At 52.6% G+C, this 16,727-nt stretch overlaps 2 long non-coding RNA genes across 2 annotated transcripts; both read right to left on the reverse strand.

Annotated features, from left to right (window-relative positions):
- Positions 1–261: 261 nt before the first annotated feature.
- On the reverse strand, positions 262–5,547 carry LOC122697056. The gene is made up of 4 exons (XR_006341987.1): positions 5,248–5,547; positions 3,532–3,589; positions 2,647–2,743; positions 262–1,256 (listed from the first exon to the last, which is right to left on the reverse strand). It is a non-coding gene; the product is annotated as an uncharacterized LOC122697056 (long non-coding RNA).
- A 2,586-nt stretch (positions 5,548–8,133) lies between these two features.
- Positions 8,134–16,205, reverse strand: LOC122697057. Its single transcript, XR_006341988.1, has 3 exons — positions 15,916–16,205; positions 15,455–15,588; positions 8,134–9,184 (listed from the first exon to the last, which is right to left on the reverse strand). It is a non-coding gene; the product is annotated as an uncharacterized LOC122697057 (long non-coding RNA).
- Positions 16,206–16,727: the final 522 nt, after the last annotated feature.

Genomic DNA, 16,727 nt, shown 5'->3' on the forward strand with positions numbered 1-16,727 from the left:
ATAACAGGTCCAGGAATCTCTGGTCCTGTGACTCCACCCTGTAAAACTCATGCTCTCAGGGAAACATTCAAATCTTCTGTAAGCTACACCACAAAATGTGCCAAGCTTTATTTTCTATAGTTTTGCCCCTCCTGGGGGGAAAAGAAAAAAAAAACCTTCCCCAGAGAGCTGTGGTCACCAAACCAGAAATCACTCGACTGACAGAGCCTGTTTCACTGCACAGGTGATGATCTTGTAACTCAGATGGGTCTTTTCTAATAATAGACTGCATTTATTGAGCACTTACTATATTGCTGGGCATTTTCCTAAGTACATCACATGATTCATTCATATAAGGCTTCCAAAAATCTTTGGGTGGGAACTACTGTTCCCCCATTTTACTGATAAGAAAACAGGCTCAGAGAGGTGAAGCCGAGGCCAAGATCTATTTATTTTATCTTATTCATTTATGTTTGGCTGTGCTGTCTTCATTGCTGCATACCGGCTCTTCCCTAGTTGTGGCGAGCTGGAGCTCCTCTCCAGTTTCGGTGTGAAGGCTTCTCATTACTGCGGCTTCTCTTGTTGAAGCGTTCGGGCTCCAAGGCTTGGTTGCTCTGCAGCCTGTGGAATTTTCCCATACCAGGGATAGAATCTGAGTCCCTGCACTGGGGGGCAGATTCTTTACCGCTGAACCACCAGGGAAGTCCCACAGATCTATTAAGTGGGGAAGCTGGGATGTGAACCCAGGCAGCCTGGCTCCAGAGCCTGCATTCCCGACCGCTGCTCTGCAACGTGCAGGGTCATACAGCGCTTGAACCCAGGACGCACTGTGCTCCACGCCCGACCCCAGGCTTTTCTCTATCCACTTAGCATCCTGCTGATGAAGCAACGGGACACAGAAACCGCGTCTTTCCTGGCTCCTGGTCCATTTTCACAGTGGCCCTCGAGCCCAGCTTTGCTTTCCAATCCCTGGGGTGACCAGAAATCCAGGCCTCCCCTCAACCAGCTAGTGAGCCAAATGAAGCTATTTGAAAGCCCCCCAGCTCAGGGCAGGCTGGCAAACCCTCTTGGAAGCCAGCAGAAATCTCCTCTGTGGTAGGAAAGGACTGCAGGTTGTAAGGACTTCCTCCCAAAAGCAGCTCAATAAAAACGAGACAGTCTCACGGGCAAGTGATGTGTCTGTCGGTGCCTCTGTATGCACCACAATGGTCTTTCCTCAGTGTTCTTCTTGACCTTGGCAAATCACTTGGTCCTTTCACTGTTATCTCTAAAGTGGGCTAATAATAGCAAGAGCTAAATTAAAAGATGTAGGTTAGAAAATTTTTGGATAAAGCACTCCATACTTGCAACTACAACACACACACCACAGTGCACCCACCCCTCTGGTTGAGTTGGTCATTTAGATGTGGGTTTAGCTGTGTCCCCAGCCTCATCCCTATAACCAGACCCCAATAAAAAGAAAAAAATCCAGGTGAGTGGTATAATCTCTGATCTCTGGATCCAGAATACATAAACTCAAGTTATACCAGCCTCTCCGGCTACAGAGTCTTTGGCATTTGTTAATCTTTGCCCTGGGAGAGACTCCTGCTTAGTCTGAGGCCCTTAGGAGGTATGCTGCCAGACATAGAGGGAATTTGCAATATACACTGTTCATTGAGTTGGATTGCATACGGTACTTGGTGTGACAGAATGAACCCAGCATAGGAGTGGATGGACACCTGAGTCATGGTCCTGCCCCTAACTTCCTTTTCCCTGAACCTCAGTTTCCTCATCTGTAAAATGGGGTCTGGGAGGAGGGCCCAGGTCCCTTCCAATCTAACATTCTGTTTCAGGATTTACTTCCTTTGCAGGTTTGTCCCGATCCTTTCCCAGGTCTTCAGGTCCTTCCTCTTCTGGGTTCTTCCAGCTCCCTCTTTGTGGTCAGTCTGGCCCCATGTCTTATCAGAGACCTGGTTTGTTATTCCAGGAAGTGCCACAAGGGGGAGCCTTCTAAGGATGTCTGGGGTCAGGAAGGAAGCCTAGGCATAAGTGCAAGGCTATGGTGGGAGTCAGCCAGTCCCAAGGGGCTGCAAGACCCAGATGAAAAAAGTTGGGAGAGCAAGGGAGGGGGCTGTAAGCTACAAAGACCATACTCCAAGCTCCTGAAGGACTGAGACCTTGCTTTATGTTAGTTCTTGTCTCTCTGTCATACACTTGTAAGTGCATATGATGAGCTTATCTCATTTGATCCTCAGTGTACTCCATGAGTCATACAGTGCAGGTGAAATTATCTATTGCCTCTACCGTTGGGAGAACTAAAGCTCAGACAGGCTCCAGGCTCACCCAGGGTCACACAGCCAACCTGGACCAGAGCTGTTGATGGCCCAAGTGTCCTGTCCACTGGCCCAGGTCTCCTCTGGGGTCTTGCCCCAGGCTGGACACATGGGAGACCTTCAGGGATGCTTCCTGAATGAATGAGTGGGTGCTCTGGGTGAGGCTGCAACCTCCATAGGTAAGCGTCCTCTGCCTTGCCTGGTGTTGTAGGCACAGAGCAAGGTAACACCTTGGTTCCACTTTCTACCCCTTGCTCTTACCTTCCCAAATCACAGCGTTCATCTCTTACCGAATCACTTCCATGATCCAGAAGTGCTGGCATACAGTCATGCCGTCATCAAAAGCCCTACTCACCTCATTTATCTTTCAAGTCTTGCTCGGGTGTGTCACCTCCTCCAGGAAGCCTCCTTTGACATCTGCACCCACCATGGGTAGAGTTGCGATCATTCTCCTGTAGGCCCCCCAAATAAGCTTCCTGATTACAATACACCAATCATTGTTTAAAAGTTATTAGATACTAGTCTGAGCTTCCCCAGAAAGGGAACTGAGTCTTATTCATCTCGGACACCCAGTGTCTATAAAAGCTCAGCTCAGCCATCAAAGACTCATTTTGGTTACTGCCCCCTTCTCCCTCTACGGTAGTGCCTCTGCCCTGGGGACCCTCTGGTAAAGGCGTTTGAAGAGCATTCGGCCTGAACAACTGAATGAATGATTAGCACACTGCTCCCCCCTTTTCTCTCCTGACCCCTCAAGTATCAGGAAAAGGTGACAATTCCAGATTTCTGAAGATACTTCAGAACCCTCCTCAGCCCACCTTCAACCCCTCTAAATCACTCCCATTGGGGATATTTTATACAGAAGACATTCCCCCTGGCTTGGCTGGAGTCCCCCATGGGACTCTCAAAGCCGAGGGGGCTTTCATTGGATCCAACTCACTTGTACAGGTGAGAAAAGTAAGGTCCAGAAAGGGAAGGTGGCTGGGTCATTCCTTTATTTACTCATTCATTCAACAAATAGTCACCAAGTGCTCACTATGTGTGAAACTCTGTTCTCTATCTGAGACATTTTTTTAAATAAGTGGATTTTTTAAAATATTTATGTATGCATGTATGTGTGTATTCAGCTGCATGGAATTCTGGTTCGGCATACAGGGTCTTGTGGCTACAGGGCCATAGCATGTAGGATCTTAGCTCCATGACCTGGAATCGAACCCACCAACCAGGAACTGAACCCACGTACCCTGCATTGGAAGGCAGATTCTTAAACACTGGACCACCAGGGAAGTCCTGAGCCGAGACTTAAAAAAAAAAAAAGTCTCTGACATCATAGCATCTACAATGGAAGAGACAGACAAACAAATTAGCAGGTAAGTATGTAGCCTATATTAGATGGTGATAAAAGCTACTGAGATATGCAAAGTGAGGGAAGGGAGATGGGGAGCCTGGGGTATTGGTTGGTGGAGGGTAGAAAAGAACCTTAGCAAAATGAGTGATAAAGCACTCTAGGGATCTGGGAAAAGATTGTTCCAGGCAAAGGCAATAGCAAGTGCAAAGGTCCTGAGGCAGACACGTGCCACCCTGCCCGTACAATACTGCCTGGAGAAGAGTGAAGGGGAGAGGAGTGGGAGGCAAGGGCAGAGCACTGATCAGATCCTCTGGGGTCTTTGAAGGATCCTTTTCTGTGAGTGAGATGTGCACCCATTCGATTTTTGAGCAGAAGAGGGACAGGATCTGACTTTGATTTTTAAAAGATAACCCTGGCTGCTCTGCTGAGAACAGACTGAGGGGACAAGGGATGCAGAGTGACAAGAGGTGCTGAGTTATTCCCGGCAGGAGAAGCTGGTGGGTTGGACCAGGGCGGAGGTGGGGGTAAGGGGGGTAAAGTGGTGAAGGGTAGCAAGCAGATTCTGGACATACTTTGAAGGTAATGTAAACAAGATTCGCTAAAGCATTTGGATGAATGACAGAAAAAGAGAGGGGTTGAGAATAACTCTTAAGATTTTCTTCCCGAGCAACTGGAAGGATGGAGTTGCCCTTTTCAGAGATGGAGAAGACAAAAAGGAGCAGGTCTCGGGGGAAGATAAGAATTTCAAAGTTGAACACGTTGAGTTCAAGATGTCCACTAAACGTTCAGGTGGAGATAGGAAACAGGACTGACAAGCAGGTAGGTCAGGAGAGAGGTTATAGGAGAGCTAAGAGAACAAAAACAAAATCTCAAGCCTCCCGACCTGCCACAGTACAGACAGGACTCTTCCTGTGGGTTGGAGAAGTTAAATACCTGCGCTCAAAACCCAGGGCGCAGGGAAAGGAAATACGGTAACCCTGCGCGCGCGCCCCCAGCCTCAGCAGTGCCAACTATCAAGCAAGAGCAGGTCCGCGAGAGGGGGTGGCTATCCTGGGGCTCTTAGGCGAGACCCGAGGGGGGCTAGGGCTCAGCACACACATATCAGGGGCGGAGCGGGGGCCGCTCGGACTCGGGGGCGGATCTTCACTGAGGTCTGGGTTTCTTCTCCCGGCAACGGTCTTGACTCGTTTCCTTGAGTCACCGTCAGATATTTATTTAACCTCGTGGTTCAGCCTCCCTGGGGCCAGCAGGAGGGATGGAGGCAGGGCGCAGGGCGGGGGAGGCTGGCGGAGATGGGGAGCGAAAGGGGAAACATTTTCTTCCCTCCGACAGGCCGCGGCTGCCTCGCTCCTACGTGGGGTCCCACCCCGGGCCCCCAGACCTCCGGGGGTCAGCCAGCTTCTTGGAGTTAAGGGAAATAAGGAATCACGCTGGTCCACCCCCACCCCACCCCCATCGATTTAAGACCAGAGGAAACCTGGGGAGGAGTAACTAGTCTAACGGCCTACACTGAATCCGAGGCGGTGCCAGACTGCCAGTCTCTGGGGTCCCCCACTCCTTGTCCATCCAATGAACGCCCGAGGCCCGGCGGTGCCAGGGGAGCCCACAGACCTCTGAGTTCTGACCAGCCTCCTGTCTGGGCTAGACACTTCACCTCCGCGCGCCTCCGCTCCCCGGTCGGTAAAAGGGAGTCCTTACTCTTACCCCGCCCTCCTTGACTTGCTGAGGGACAAATACTGTTTTAAAAATACCAGCTGCCAGTTGCCGAGCGAGGCTGGCACCGTCCTGGGCGCCTCGACAGGGCCTACTGTTCTCCAGCCTCGCACACCCCGCCGCGGTCTAGCCAGTGAGAATGGGGGGCTGGAGAGAGGGGCGCGGGGAGGTCAGAACCCAGCTCTTGGGTCAGAAAGGAACAACCCCCCCCACGTTACCTCCCCCCCCAAAACCACGTCCCCCGCCCTGCCCCCCGCCCCCCGGCCTTAACCCAAGGGTCCTTGCTGGGAGCGCTGGGGGCGGGGAAGCTGGAGGCCCAGGGGGAGCGGAAGTCCCCGCTCGGAGGCCCCACTTCCCCTCCCCCCGGCCGGCCCCGGGGCAGGTGAAGAGGGGACCGGGCCCCGCTCCAGGTGGCGGGGCAGCGGCGGGGGTGGGGAAAGGCAACAATAGCACTTTTATTTGGGACTGTTTGGTTCTGAGCGGGTGGGCGGAGGAGGAGGCCGACGGGGCTGCGGGGGAGAGGGGTGGTGAGCGGCATCTGGCGACACACCTGCTCCCGCTTAACCCTGTGCGTGCTGGGGCCGGGCGCCCGGCCGGGGAAGGCGGGCGGACGGCGGGGCGACGAGCCCCCGGCAGTGAGTGCGCGGCTGCCGGGAGGGCCAGGCCCCCCCCCGGGCTCGGGGCTCGCAGGAATGGGGACCCCTAGAAGGACACGGGGGAGGTCCCTGTCCCTGGGACTGTGCCCTAGACCGGCGCCGGCCTCGCGCGCAGCCCGGGGCTCGGGCGTCGGCTTCCCCAGCGCGCCAGCTCGCCTCGGGCGGGATCGGGGAGGAGAGGGGTGGCTCCAGGGCCTCTGCGCGGATTCCCCGCCGCCCTCGGGCCGTTCCGGGAAACCGGCCTTCCGGAGGCGGCGCGGCGGCCACGGCTATGCCAAGGGCGCGGGGCGCGGGCCAGGCCCAGCGGGCGGCCGCCGGGCGGGGGAGCCTCGCGCTGGGCGCGCCCTCTCGCGCTAAACGCTTCCAGGCGCGGCGCTGCAGGTGAGCTGGGCGCCCGGCGCTCCCCACCCCCGTCGGGGCCTCGCCAACGCTCTCTGCCCGCCAGAGCCCGCGCCGTCGAGCCCCGCGCTGCACCTGCCCGCGCCGGGACCCCGGCCTGCCCGCGGACCCCCACCCACCTCCCAGCCCCGGGCTGGCGCGCTCTCCCGCCGTACAATCGGAGCTTGTTTGTGGGCGGAGGAGCCGCGCCGGGTGCGGCGGCCCCGCGCCAGCCCACTGATCCCATAAAATATTATTTGTGTTTAAAAATTCCAGTAATTGGCTATGCAGCCGCTTTTTCCGAGCCCTGTGCCAAGCTCAGTAAAATCGCAGTCCGGCTAGAGTTATTTTCATCATGCAAATTCCCATTTCTGTAAACAGGGTTAAAGCCCCTGGAAGAGGCTGGGCTGGAACCAGGGAAGAAAAGCAGACGGCTGTGTTCCCCGAGTCAGGGAGTTAGTCAAACTCGGTCTCCATTCCTGCGGTGACCTGGGCAATTGGGGAGAGCTATTAAGAAAATCCTCCCCAATCGCTTCTCTTTGAGTCTCAGTGACTGGACTCTATTGGTTAAACTCCCTGGTTTCCTTAACTTCCCCTGTCTCACCTGAATAACTTACATCAGATCACGGAATCATCATTCTTTTCTCCTTTTTTGAATCGCAAAGCAAACTGAGGCTCAGAGAGGGGAAAAGACTTGCCCAGCAGTCACACTGGCAAGTCTGTGCAAGAGCCCAGGCCAGCACATAGTTTGCCTGACTCCCCAGCCATCAGGACCCCTTCAGGTCCTAGTAATAATAGTAGTAGTAGTAGGTTGCCTAGTGCAGCCAGCACCCAGAGCCCCAGGGCCTGGCTCTGGGATGCTGGCTCTGGGATGCTGACTCCAGGTACAATAACTAAGGGAGGACTCCCCCCTCTCCAAACACACTCACTTCCTGTCCCTCAGGAGCTGGGAGCTGCCCAGAGAGGAGGAGAGCAAGGGAGTCCCTGCCAGGGTCTTGGAAACCCTGAGTAATGGACAGGGGAGCCTCTGCCCTGCCCTACCCAGGGATGGCTGCTGTCTGCTGCAAGGAGAACCACACATGTGAGAAGAACGAATTTCTTAAACAGATACTGAAAGGGAGCCCAGATTCTGCTGCCGGAAGGAGAATTGGGGCTCAGAAAAGAGTAAATAATAGTATATTATTTGTAATATAATATTGTATTATATATAGTATGTTATTGCTATTTGGAGCTTCCCTGGTGGCTCAGAGGTTAAAGCATCTGCCCGCAATGTGGGAGGCCCAGGTTCGATCCCTGGGTCGGGAAGATCCCCTGGAGAAGGAAATGGCAACCCACTCCAGGATTCTTGCCTGGAGAATCCCATGGATGGAGGAGCCTGGTAGGCTACAGTTTACGAGGTCGCAAAGAGTCAGACACGACTGAGCGACTTCACTTTCACTTTATTGCTATTTGGTATTGACACTTAGTATGTGCCAGACGCTACTGCACAATTTGTCTCATTTAATCCCCGTAACAAGTCTAGGGGAAGGGTGCCCACTTTCCAGATGAAGATACTGAGGCTCTGAGAGATTAAGTCACTTAGCCAAGGTTGCCTGTAAGGAAAGCCCTTTTTCTGGGGATGTTTGTGAATCTGGGTTTCCTTCACCAGCCCCAAGGTTTTCATACCAGCCCAGCCTCCTCCTGCCTCCTTCCATTTCCCCCCACAAGCCTTTGTGCAGGCTACTTTGTACCCTGAGTATTCTTCCTCCCTCCTATTCTCCATCTTCCCCATTGCCTCCCCTCTTCAAACCCTAGGCTCCTCAGTCCCAGAGATCAAGGAATATCTGCATAAATAAACTCTATTCGGGGCTTCCTTTGTGGCTTAGCTGGTAAAGAATCCACAGGAAGACCTGGGTTCGGTCCCTGGGTTGGGAAGATCCCCTGAAGAAGGGAAAGGCTACCCACTACACTATTTTGGCCTGGAGAATTCCATGGCCTGTATAGCTCATGGGGTCACAGAGTCAGACACAACTGAGCGACTTTCACTTCACTTCACTTCAAACTCTATGCGATGCTGCACTTAGACCAGCAATTCAGGCAAGTAAAGGCAATCAGGTTATGAAGCTCTTTGCATAACGACAACAGAACTTTTTTCCAAGAAAACTGGTTAGTGTTTTAGAAGTGCCTCCTACATGCAACCCCTGGAAGAGGACACGGCAACCCACTCCAGTACTCTTGCCTGGAGAACCCCATGGACAGAGGAACTTACAGCCCATTGGGTCACAAAAACTAGGACGCAACTGAAACGACTTAGCATGCATGCACCTACATGCACATCCAAACACACACACACAAACCCCAAAAGCAGGAGTCTCAGTTGTGGTTCCCAAGAAGGAAAGTGTTTCTGGTGGTGCAGGATTATTCTGCCGCAGAATGGGCAGCCTTGTGAGGAACTGAGCCTCCCGTCACTTAAAATGTGTCAGCAGGGGCTAGAGGTCCCCAGCCCAAGGGTGGTGTCAGAGAAAGTCTTGAATCCTCCTTGGCTTGTTTGCTCAGAAATCAATCCAACCCCAGGATTCCACCTACATTACTGTACAAATGTAGGTCCTACTTGTAATTAAATTGAATTCGGAGTTAGTATGTAAGTTTCTCTTTGATCTCCGAATTGCAACACCATCCAGGTGGCCGATGTCCATGGGAGAAAGGAGAAGGACCCTCAGGTGGGAGGGCAGCTTTTGGGGGTGAGAAGGGATACATTATGGTGGCGGTCCTTGAGAAGTCCATGGTGTGGGGGAGGGAGTCCTTGAGAAGATGGAGCATCCCTGAAAGAGTAAATGGGGAAACAGTGTCTAGTGGATTCTAGTCAGGGGAAGAGGTTAGCAGCACAAGACTCTAGCAGGAGGAAGGATAAGAGAAAGCCAAGGACTTCCCTGGTGGTCCAGTGGCTAAGACTCCGAGCTCCCAATGCAGGGGGCCCTGGGCTCAGTCCCTGGTCGGGGAACTGGATCCCACATGCTGCAACTAAAGATCCTGCATGCCACAACTAAGATCCGATGCAGCCAAATAAATAAATATTTTTTAAAAAGGAGAAAGAGAGAAAACCAATGCTTCAAATCCCCAGGGCGTAGTGGAGTCCCTGGAGGGCTCCCCTCCTCCTGGGAGCTCATCCCAGCCCCCTAGATTTCCTACCTTTGGTCTTGCTTCCTGCTCAGGTGGGTTATGTGGAGTGTGTTATGTTCAGGTGGGGGTCCTTCTTCCTCCCAGCTCTGGAGGTCTGGACACGGGTTCGGGGCCCAGGGGTGTTTGAAGGATGCCTCTTCCTGCCCATGCCTCCAGGTCCCATCACCCTCCTTCCCAGAGCTCATCACAAGAATTAAGATGTGGGGTGACTGCCTCATCCCTCAGGGAAGGAAAGAGCCTCCCCAGTGAGCCAAGGGCCATTTGAGGGGCACGGGGAGAAACGGGGGTACAGTGGACTTCCCGGGAGTCTGCCCAGGCCAGGCTTGGTAAAGCCACAAAGACTTCTTGGGGTATATGCCCCACAGGTATGGTGGCATGATGGGTTTAGGAGGTATGGTTGGAAGCTTTGAGGTCTCTTCTTTTTGGACCTTGAAGGACTGAGAAGGGGAGTTTCTTTCCTCCCAGGCCCCTGTCCCCTTCACCCACCCAAGAGAGGGTAGGATGGAGTGGGGTGGGTTCCATAACCGAGCAGTGGGTGCTAGGTATACTTATTGCTCCTGGAGTTAAAGATGTCATTTTAATGTTTTACTTGATATTTGTATTAAAGTTATTTTTTAGAGCGTCCATATCTTTTTGTTTTTTGATACATAAATATTTATGGCTCAAGTGATATGCCTGTGATTTGTCTCAAAATCATATGGGGAGAGATGGGACAAAATTGACCACGAATTGCTTCTTGTTGAAGCAAGGTGATGGGATACAGGGCGGCTCTCATACTATTCTGTCTACTTTCATGTATGTTTGAAAAATCTAGAGTAAAAGCTTAAACATAGTAGGACAAAACTCAGTCCCAGTCGCCCCATCTAGAAGCCGTTCCTGATTGCTCTCACATAGCCTGCCATCTGCTCCTGCTCTGTAGGTGTCTCGGGTCTCTGTTCACGGCCAGCCTGTGGGTGGGGTGTCCCCTCAAAGTGGCCACCACTGGAGCATCCCCGCTGTGGGGGTGCTCAGCTTCAGAGAGGGAGGAGCTGCCCCCACCCGCCATGCCCACGTGCTGAAGTATGGAGGGCAGCATGCCAGGCATGTTCACAGATACAAATTATTCCTCATCATACAGTCCTGGGAAGTGAACTTTATTCTTACCCTGGATTTACGGATGAGAAAACATAGATTAAGAGAAAAAGGTTAAGAGAACTTTCCCTCTTGATCCATTTTCCCAAGTGTTCACCTCCCATCTGCAAAGCCATCTCAGGTATAATATAGAACCACAAGAGTTCTGGTGTGCCTCCCCACACCTCCTCCCTCAAGCTTTCAGGAAATGGTGTTCACATCCACCAGTCTGCCCAAAGCTCAGCCATCTTCCTTTTTAAAAAAATATGTGTATGTATATATAAATATATGTACACATATAAAATATTATATTATTTGGCTGTGCTGGGTCTTAGTTGCGGCATGCGGGATCTTCAGTCTTGCTTAGGACATGCAGAATCTTTAGTTGAGGCATGCATGATCTAGTTCCCTGACTAGGGATCCAACCCGGGCCCCCTGCATCAAGACCGTGGAGTCTTAGCTACTGGGCCATCAGGGAAGTCCCATCAGTCATCCTTCTCTCTTATCCTTACCCCTCCTCTCCAACCCATCAGCCAGTCCTTCAGGGTCAAATTCACGCTCAGTCACACTTTAACTGCTACCACCAAGGTCAGTCCCTCTGCCTTCCAGCCTGAGCTTGGCTCAGCCTCACTGACCCCCTGCTCCCACCCTTATCCTCACCCATCCCTTCTCAGAGCAGCAAAGACAACCTTGGAGCATTCATCCAATGGTGTCTCTCTCCTCTTTCCTGTGACCTCCAACTGCATGTAACAAGGAAGTCTCAACACCCTACGAAGGGCAACAGCATCCTACTACACAGCAGGGCCTTTCAATGGCCTCTCCCCTGCATCCCTTCATCCCTCTTCTTACTCCCCACTCTCTTCCCTCAGCCTGCACCCCGGTTTCCTCTGCACCATCTGTGCCTCTGCCACTGTGCTTTCCTCAGTTTCTTCTCATCCTGCAGGCTCACGTTCCATGCCACGCTTTTGGATGACCAGCCATTTTAGCCTCTGGTTAATTTTCTTGCAATTCTTTTGCAGTTGTCTTATGCATGCATTGATTTTCTTTCTTTTTTTTCCTTTTGGTCTGTGTCACTCCACTAAAGTGAAAGAACCATGAGGGCAAGAAACATGACCATCTCCTCAGCACAACTGGTCTAGTGTTGGCCTTGACACATTCAGTGCAGTTCAGTTCAGTCGCTCAGTCGTGTCTGACTCTGCGGCCCCATGAATCGCAGCACGCCAGGCTTCCCTGTCCATCACCAACTCCCGGAGCTTACTCAAACTCATGTCCATCGAGTCGGTGATGCCATCCAGCCATCTCATCCTCTGTCGTCCCCTTCTCCTCCTGCCCCCAACCCCTCCCAGCATCAGGGTCTTTTCCAATGAGTCAACTCTTCGCATGAGGTGGTCAAAGTATTGGAGTTTCAGCTTCAGCATCAGTCTTTCCAATGAACACCCAGGACTGATCTCCTTCAGGATGGACTGGCTGGATCTCTTTGCAGTCCAAGGGACTCTCAAGAGTCTTCTCCAACACCATAGTTCAAAAGCATCAATTTTTCGGCACTCAGCTTTCTTCACAGTCCAACTCTCACATCCATACATGACCACTGGAAAAACCATAGCCTAGACTAGACGGACCTTTGTTGGCAAAGTAATGTCTCTGCTTTTTAATATGCTATCTAGGTTGGTCATAACTTCCTTCCAAGGAGTAAGCGTCTTTTAATTTCTTGGCTGCAATCACCATCTGCAGTGATTTTGGAGCCCAAAAAAATAAAGTCTACACTGTTTCCACTGTCTCCCCATCTATTTCCCATGAGGTGATGGGACCAGATGCCATGATCTTAGTTTTCTGAATATTAAGCTTTAAGCTAACTTTTTCACTCTGCTCTTTCACTTTCATCAACAGGCTATTTAGTTCCTCTTCACTTTCTGCCATAAGGGTGGTGTCATCTGTATATCTGAGGTTATTGATATTTCTCCCGGCAATCTTGATTCCAGTTTGTGCTTCTTCCAGCCCAGCATTTCTCATGATGTACTCTGCATGTAAGTTAAATAAGCAGGGTGACAATATACAGCCTTGACGTACTCCTTTTCCTATTTGGAACCAATCTGTTGTTCCATGTCCAGTTCTAACTGCTGCTTCCTGACCTGCATACAGGTTTTTCAAGAGGCAGGTCAGGTGGTCTGGTATTCCCATCTCCTTCAGAATTTTCCACAGTTTATTGTGATCCACACAGCTGAAGGCTTTGGCGTAGTCAATAAAGCAGCAATAGATGTTTTGGCACATAAAACAAGTTTAAAAATTCTACATTTGATCAACAAAGGAATTCTCCATCATTCCTAAAAGGCCAAGGCCTTTAGGAACTCAGTAAAGATGCTGAAGACCATTTAGTTACCATCTTGGGCCATCCCTGAACCCTTCCAGACTTTGCGAAAGGTCTCAGCACCAGGAATTCTTTGAGCCTGCTCTAGTCTGCCTGCCATCTGGCCACCTTGGCCTTTTCTCCCGCTTCTGCTCTCCCCAGGCATACCTTTAACAACATGCCTGGAATAAAGCTTCATTTCTAAAACAACTACTATGTGCCAGGTATAGCCAGTCCTCCCACCCCAACTCAAGAAGATAGATTTAAAAACAGAAATGAAGACATGGCCAGAAAGAGGCTAAATCATTTGCCCAAGACCACACTAGTGAGTGGGAAGTAAGTAGGTAAGTGTTAATCGCTCAGTCATGCCTGACTCTTTGAGACCCCACAGACTGCAGCCCACCAGGCTCTTCTGTCCATGAGATTTTCCAGGCAAGGATACTGGAGTGGGTTGCCATTTCCTTCTCCAGGGGATCTTCCCAACACAGGGATCAAACTCAGGTCTCCTGCACTGTGGGCAGATTCTTTACTGACTGAGCTACAAGGGAAAGAGTGGGAAATACAGGACAATCTGATTTACTTTAACTGTCCCAAATTAGTGGGTGGGGCTGTGAGAAGGTTTTTTTTTTTTTTTTTTTTTGTTAATTGTTTATTTATTGAGAGACTATTTCTCACCCCAGATAGTCATAGTTTCATAGTTCAGGAACACAGGAAAGTGACAAACTTCCATGGAACTCAATCCAAGAAATTCTTTATATTCCAAATCACTTTGCACTCTGAAAAATACCAGCCTTCCTCATCTCCTCAAAATCTTTCATGGAATCATAATTTCTGTAGAAATCTGCATATGCCTTCTTTCTTCGTTCAGCCACAGCAAACTTATAGAAAGTTGCAAACCCCAGAGAGACCATGAATGCTCCAACAATATGAAATCGCAGACGTTTGGCCAAGAGGCCACGCATCTGAGGTTTTGCCAAAGCAGTGGACATGGTAGTTCTCCTTCTCGGCGGCTCAACCGCAACGTCCTTCCAGGCTGATGGAGAAATGGACGGCGAGGTTTTTGTTTTTTAATATTTATTTTTTATTTGGCTGTGCGGGGTCTTAGTTGTGGCATGTGAGATCTAGTTCCCTGACCAAGGATCGAACTCAGGCCCCCTGCATAGAGCATGGAGTCTTAGCCACTGGACCACCAGGCAACGTCCCTGTGAGAAGGTTTTTAAGGCCTCTTCCTTGTAGCATGCTTACCCCTCCCTTAATGTCCCGTCTTGCCCTTCAGCCCTGGGGGTTCCACCAGGAGCAGGAGGTAAGATATCAGGACCCCCAAAGTTAGAAATCCAGGGAGGGTAAGGTCAGGGTGATAGTGTTGGGGGACGTGGGGTTTGGTCTTAGGTATGAACAGAGCTCTGGCTTCAGGTGGGCATGTGAAAGGAGGGGATGGTAAAAGGGAAAGATGGCCAGCGGGGTGATGGGGAAATCTAAGCACCCTAATTCTGAACACCTGTGTCTCCTTGCCTCGCCTGTCACACAGCTCCGCTTAGGAGGCTGCAGGTTTGCCATTTCCACTTGGGCAGGCACGACGGGGCAGGAAGGGGACCCCTCCTCCCTCCTTGACCTACCTGCCTGTAGTCCCCACAGCCCATCTGATAGGCAAAGCATTCGCAGCAGCTGAGGCGAGAAGAAGGGGGGCAGGTGGGAGGGAGGTAGCTCTGCTCATCTTTGGGAGAGAAGACTGCAGCCAGGAAGGAGGGGAGCAGGACAGTGCAGCCAAGTAGGGGTCAGAAGCCAGGGCTGGCAGAGAAGAAGGGGCTCTGGTGGGGTGGGGAGAGCAGGACCCAAGGTGGACCTGCCTCCCCCCACCCAGTTCAGCCCAGCCTGGGAAGGGAAGTGGGGAGGGGTCCTGTCACCAGGAGACCCTTTGTACTGCCAGCTTTTTGCAGCAGAAATTGCCCCTTTCTAACCAGCATCCTCCTACTCCCAGGGTTAATAGGAATTCCCTCCCACCCCCGGGGCCCTAGGCCTGGAGGGTTAGGGATGGAAGGAGGTGTAGGCCAACCCCACACAGGCCACCCTGAGTGTCAGCAGACTCTTGCCTCAACTTCAGACCCTGGTCCCATCCCAGCCTGGGAGAGGAGTGCCAGGGATCACAAGAGTGAGATCAGGTGGTCTCTGGCATTCTTGAGAGCTCTCCCGGCTGCTAAGCTCCTCCCCTCCTCCCGTAGCCCAGAGGTGGGTAGGTTTACCATCCCATCCCAACCCCCTCTCCTTCCTGTTCAGACACCTTCTTCCCACATGCATGAGGGGGAAGATTGTAGACACTCGACTCCAAAAACTCAGTTCGAATCCTGACCTTGCTTCTAAGTAGCTGTGTGGCCTTGGGCAAGTCGCTTAACCTCTCAGAGCCTCAGTTTCCCTGTCTCTAAAAGGTCATCTCTAAAAATCATGAAGGAGCTAGACTTACCTTATGATGTCTTAGGGAAGACGGAGAGACAGGACCTCTGGTAAGCTAAAGGCATCTCACAGCATTGTCTACTGGTCTCTTTTCCAGGGAGGGGAAGACCTGGCAAACTTCCTGGAGGAGGTGGCTGGGAAGTGCTGAGGGGCCGACAGGGGTCGCTGTGAGTAGGCAGGCCCATCGGGACCTCCCTGGGGCTTTGAGGACGGGGTGTCGGGCGTGGAGAGCAGTGGAGGTTCTCTGAGCTGACACCAACCCTCCCCAAACACGCACCACCCGCCCGGTCTCTTGTTCCTCTCAGTCCAGGGCACGACTCGGGCCGCACCTCCCGGCTCTCTCCGCCGCCCCCCTACCCAGGGCCCCCCTGACCCACACCCTAGGACGGGCTGGTCTCCCCTTGGGGGGCCGGGGCCAAGAATGGGCGCGTGAACTGGGGCAAATTAACACGTAGGAAAACACCCCGGCACCTGGAGAAACAGGAGCTGGGGCCGGGGGAGGGCGGCCAGAGCCTTGGAAGTCAGAACCCGAACGGAGCGATAATTCACCCGAGTGTCCGCGGCCTCCCGCCCGCTCCCCGCCCCCGCCGCTCGGCCTCCGGTTTCAAAGGCGGACAAACAGCACACTGTGCTGGTCCCGGCTCCCTCGCTAAATCTTCCTGTCTTCAGCTTCTGGTAACCTGAGCCGGCAGCGCTGACCCTCCCTCGGAGGCCTAATGGGTACCGGGAGAGGGGAGAAGGTGGTGGGAGGAAGACGGAGGGGAGGGGGATGGAGAGTGCCGACCCGCCCCGCTGGGACCTCGGCCCTCACCCCTCCTCTCAGGGGCGGCCCGGCCAGCCGCCCACATCCCTGCACTTTGGGGTACGGGTTGGGGCCGGGGGGTGGGGGGGGGTACAGTGGGCGAATGTTGCTTTAGAGCAAGCCTTTGCTTTCACATACCCTGCCGCTTTGGCCTGTGTTTGCGCTTCTAGATGCTTCTGCGCGTGGACAGAGTGAGAGTCTGTGTGTGAGAGGGAAGGGGGGTGGCTGTTGTGAACTCACACCTCAGCATGTGGAAAAGTCATTTTTGTGCTTAAGTCGGGCACCGTCGTGGGAAGACCAAGGAGCCCCGCTCCTTCCCCCTCCCTCCTCCCCTTCCTCCTCCCCCTCCTCCCCTTTCTCTGCTCTCTCCTCCTTCCCCTCCCCCTGCCACTCCTGACCAGAGGCAGGGCTGAAGGGGTTGCCGTCTGCCCAGAGTTCTTCTCCAAGGCTCCTTGACAAGTGAGCCTGCCTGCCTGGGATC

The sequence above is a fragment of the Cervus elaphus genome, chromosome 7 (assembly GCF_910594005.1).
Source record: "Cervus elaphus chromosome 7, mCerEla1.1, whole genome shotgun sequence".
In the NCBI taxonomy this organism is placed as follows: Eukaryota; Metazoa; Chordata; class Mammalia; order Artiodactyla; family Cervidae; genus Cervus; species Cervus elaphus.